This window comes from Ursus maritimus, unplaced genomic scaffold (genome assembly GCF_017311325.1).
Source record: "Ursus maritimus isolate PB19 unplaced genomic scaffold, ASM1731132v1 scaffold_20, whole genome shotgun sequence".
NCBI classification, from domain to species: domain Eukaryota; kingdom Metazoa; phylum Chordata; class Mammalia; order Carnivora; family Ursidae; genus Ursus; species Ursus maritimus.
Window position 1 is genome coordinate 54,948,385 of NW_024424453.1, and position 5,357 is coordinate 54,953,741.

Consider the following 5,357-nt stretch of genomic DNA (forward strand, 5'->3'; position numbering starts at 1 on the left):
ACGCTGTAAAAAAAAAAATATAAAAAAAAAAAAAAAAAAAAAAAGATTTTATTAGAGAGCGCATGAGGGGGGACAAAGGGAGAGGGAGAAGCAGGCTCCCTGCAGAGCAAGGAGCCCGATGCAGGGCTCGATCCCAGGACCCCAGGATCGTGACCTGAGCTGAAGGCAGATGGTTAACCAATTGAGCCACCCAGCCACCCCTAAATAAATCTTAAAAAAAAGAAAAAAGAAAAATTGGGTGACCTCCTGGTTGAGATCGTGTTTAGTAGGTTCATCAAAGCTTGCTATTTAGAAGTGTCCCTTGCTGTCTACATCTCTTCAGTTCCCTAGTTTGGAGACCACGTTCAGATAGGAAAGTATGACATACCGGCTGACTCTAAATGCTTCTTCACTTTCATGCCTGGAGAGGAAAGTGTTTGATAACAAAGCACATAATTTATCCAAAACTTGATCTTATTCTGTTGCTGAAATCACTTTAGATAGGGATATTTACTAGAACAGGATATCTGTGATGTAACTAGACATTGCCCACAAAGGACTTAAAGAAGGGGGGAGGTTTTTTCCCACTTTTTTTTTTTTAAAGACTTTATTTATTTGACAGAGCACAAGCAGGGGGAGCAGGCAGAGGGAGAGGGAGAAGCAGACTCCCCGCTGAGTAGGGAGCCCGATGCTGGGCTCCACCCCAGAACCCTGAGATCATGACCCAAGTTGAAGGCAGACACTTAACCAACTGAGCCAAGGCGACTTCTTTTTCCAGTTAAACATGGGATGGGTGGGCACATAGGGGTTCTTTTGCTCTTTTAAGGGCCACATTTCTCTTAAAATTTCTCTTTACAGAGTAAATTCTTTCCAGGTAGATACTGAAAACTGGCCTAGTTTTCATGGGCCTCTCAAAGCCGTTTCCAGATGCGGCAAGGACCCTTAAGCTTCACTGGTGTTTGGTCCAAGTCTGTAGCCTCTGCTTTCCCAAGTCCCAGACAAGCAGCAGCACTGTGGGACCCATTCAGATGCTGCAGGATGGTAGGAGAATTGCTTGGCCTGGACATTTTTTGGAGAATGAGTCCACAGACCTCATAAATTGGTAGGACCCCACAGGGTCTTGGTAGTGTGAAGTTGGAAAAGACCTGTTTGTTGTACTTGAGGACAATACATCTTTGGAGAAATCTCAAGAAATAAGAACTTTCCTTGCTTGCTGGTTGGTTTATGGGAAAGTAGAAATGGCTACAGGGCAGGTCATGTTGCTGTGTTAAATAAGAATACATTTGGGGCACCTGGGTGGCACCGTCGGTTAAGCATCTGACTCCTGGTTTTGGCTGACGTTGTGATCTCAGGTTCGTGGGATGGAGCCCCGGATCGGCTCTGCGCTCAGCACAGGGTCGGCTTGGGACTCTCTCCCCCCAGTCCCTTTTCTGCCCCTCCCACCCCCACTCACTGGCATGCTTTCTCTCAAATAAATCTTTAAAACACACACACACACACACACACACACACACATTTGGCTGCTAGTAGTAGACAGTGGGTTCATTATATCAACAAAGATTGTTTTTCTCTCACTAAAGAGGTGGGTACATAGGCAGCTGCTGGCCTTGGTTCTAGTGCTCAGTGATGCCCTCAGGGACTCCGCTCCCATTTTCCATGTCACTGCCCTTAGCATTTGGGCTTTTGTCCCCAGTCACAGGACATTCCAGCATTATATCTGCATTGAAGGTAAGAAGAGGGTAAAGGCAGCCTGTCCTCATAGGAGACTGCCAGGAACAAAGTTTTCCCAGAAACTCCCAGCTTCACATCTCCTTTGTCAGATCAAGTCAAGTAGCCATCCTTAGCTGCAGGGAAGGCTGGAAAAGAAATCACCAACAGTGTCAGCTGCAGTTGGTAGGATAGTCCCTGCACTTCTTAAGGGGAGGACAGCTATGAATTCTTTCTGATGCCTTGTTGTCAAATGAATGGTCCATCAGCCCAGCTTTGTCTTCTGTAGCTGCCCTGGGCATATCCCAGCACATTTAATGCAAACTCTTCATTTCCAAGACTGTTCGTACTAGTTGCATCAGCCAGGAAGCCACCTTCCCACCTATTCCTGCCCCAATTTGTTAATGCCACCTTTGTTAAGTGGGGTAATCCTAATGTGCTAAAAGATTTTAGATGCCACGTTCTGAAATTTTTCTCAGGTGTCCCCATTTCTTCCCCCTTTGGGTCTCTCTTGATACATAACCTTTTTTTTTTTAAGATGTTTTATTATTAGAGTGCAAGCACAAGTGGGGAAAAGGGAGAGAAACAAGCACTCCCACTGAGCATGGAGCAGACGTGGGGGCTCTGTCGCAGGACCCTGGGATCATGACCTGAGCTGAAGTCAGACGCTTAACCGACCCACCGAGGTGCCCCTGATAAATACCTTTTCTCCTATGGTATATGGTTTTCTGTAAACAGGTGTGGATGTTGTAGGCATCAATCTTAAATCTTATTTGTTAGGGTTGTATATATATCTATAAAAATATAGATATATTTTTAAGATCTTATTTTTATTTTTTTAAAAAAGATTTTATTTATGTGAGCGAGAGAGAAATCACAAGGGAGGGAGGGGCAGAGAGAAGCAGGCTCCCCACTGAGCAGGGAGCCCTATGCAGCACTCAATCCCGGGACTCCAGGATCATGACCCAAGCTGAAGGCAGATGCCTAACCAACTGAGCCACCCAGGTGCCCCAAGAATCTATTTTTATGTAATCTTTACACCCAGCTTGGGGCTCCAACTCAAAAGCCTGAGACCAAGAGTCACGCTCTACCGACTGAGCCAGCCAGGCGCCCTTAAGGTGGCAAATTTTTAGAAGAAACTCCTTAGCTTCTGTTCAACTCCACTACCCATTCAGCTTCAAAAAGGGGCAAAATTTACAGACCCAAGGAGAGTGCGAATGCAAGTGTCCCCCAAACCGTAAGGTACTCACCCTCAGAAGAGCTGGAGCATTATGCCCCTGGCCCTCACGCCATAGGATGGCCCCCTGCAGAGCTCCACACTGCCAAGTCCTTGACCGGTCCTGGCCTACCTCCACCCACACACCTCCGCCAGCTTGTAACCGTGCCGCACTTTCATAGCAACACACCCTGGGATTGCCACCACTCACGAACTCCACTGTCGCCCCTTACCCAACCTAAGTGACCAAGCCAGTGACTTGATCTCCTGAGGTTTTTAACCAGTTTGCAGAATGAGGGTGCCTTTCCTCAGGAACCCGTGTGAGGATTAAAGTGAGGTGATGAAAGCCAAGTGCACCTGGTCGACCTTCACTACCAGTGAGCTCACGTGCCCTTCCTGATGCCCACACCCTGCTCAGCCTAGGCGTCCTCTACACTTCCTTCCCTGACTGTTGCCTCTCTCAGTCTCCCATCCATTCCCCTTTTTGGAAGCCTTCTGGAGAAAATATGACTTAATGGACCTAAAGCCAGACTCTGACTGGCTTCATGTCTTGGTTCTCTCACATACTGGAACAAGTTTGATCTGGAACAAGTTGTTTTGCTTCTCTGTGCTTCAGTTTTTTTCATCTGTAAAATGAAGATACTAATGGTACCTCCTCATTGGGCTGGAATGAGGTTTAAGGCCTTAGCCCTTGTTATTTCTGGAAGTACCTTGAACTCCCATATGGGAGCTCCATGATTTTCGCTGTGTGATATAAAGGATATCAAAGCAGCAACTGTTTCCTGCTTTATTAAGGAAACGTTATACATTATTACATTACTGAGGTAGCTCTATAGGTGGCTGGTAGGAGCAGGGGCTCTTTAGGTAAACTGCCTTCACTTTGGATATGTCCAGTGTTAAAAGATAAACTGTGGCATATTAAAAATTTTAAGAGTTTATTTGAGCAAAAATTGATTCGAATTGGGCAGCATTCAGTCTAACAGAGGAGCTCTGAGGGGCTGTACAACATGAGAGACATGGCAGAAACGGGAACAGGAAGTTATGCTTGAAAAAAAGTTATTGCAAAGTTACTTTAGGGGTGCTAGGGTTCTATCAGGCAGATAACTGGTGCTGATCAGGTGATTCCTTTTTTTTTTTTTTTTATTTATTTATTCGACAGAGACAGAGACAGCCAGCGAGAGAGGGAACACAAGCAGGGGGAGTGGAAGAGGAAGAAGCAGGCTCCTAGAGGAGGAGCCTGACGTGGGGCTCGAACCCGGAACGCCGGGATCACGCCCTGAGCCGAAGGCAGACGCTTTAACCGCAGTGCCACCCAGGCGCCCCTGATCAGGTGATTCCTGATTCACTAGTTCAAGATTCCATTTCTGGGAGACCCAAAACTAAATCGGTTGAGGCTTAGTTTGGTGATGAGGGTCTTAGCATAACTGACTCCATTTGGAGATTGTTGTCTTGTTTTTAATACCAGTATCTGGGGTTTAGTAGTTGTTCAGTAAATACTGGCCTCCTGTGTTCTCATCCCATTCCTTCCTACCTTGCCCAGTCCCTTGCCCTCCGGTGAGAAGAGCTCACAAGTCTCCCTGACTCTGGTTGCTCCTCAGCCCAGCTATGACTGACTACAGGGCAGTGCTGAGTCCTGCCCAGGGTTCAGGAAGACCTGCAAGGGCTCGTCATGGTACCTGCTCCATTCTCTCTAGTTTCCGTAGACCTCTTCCTTACACCCCTGGTGTCACCCAAACTGGATTCTCTGCCATCACCCCAAAGGAGTCACCATTTCCCCCTTCCTAGAAATTCCTCTCTTCTAGTTTCAGCATGTCAACATCCTAGCCATCGCACACTACCTCTCCGCAGCCCTCACCCCCAAGGAGATTCATTTCTCTTAAACCCCAGCTCTTCATTCATGCCAGCCATGCTTACCAAGGATGTGTTCTGGGCTGGTGAGCTTTTTTGTTGAGCAGATCTTAGGCACACTGTATGATCTGTTCTTCGTCAGCTATTTTCCTCTCCCTCCTGAATGGTGAGTACTTTGAAGACAGGGCTGTACATTATACAGTGTGTGGATTGTTCTAGAGGAACAGAGTCCACTAAACAGAATTTTTGGTGATTTTTTTCTTTCTAGGCCTGTCAGTGTCACCGGACCCACTTCTTTCAAGGTGGGGGTGGCCTATTAACATAACCCCCAAGGTTCATTGGGTCTTGGCATCCTTGACCCTCTGAGCCTCATCAAATGAGATTTAAATAGTGGCCCAGGATGGGTGGGTTAGTGGTCAAACTCAGCTGGCCCAGCCTAAAGTAACCAAACCCAGACATACACAAAGCAAGCAATTTACACATTCAGCTTCCCTTTCTCCCTGGGGAGAACAGGGCAAAAATACAGGCTCTGGGGTAGGAGTGGGTGTGCCACGGGAGGAGGCAACGAAGTTCATTAGCCCCCTCATTTGGGGCAAAGGGGATCCGT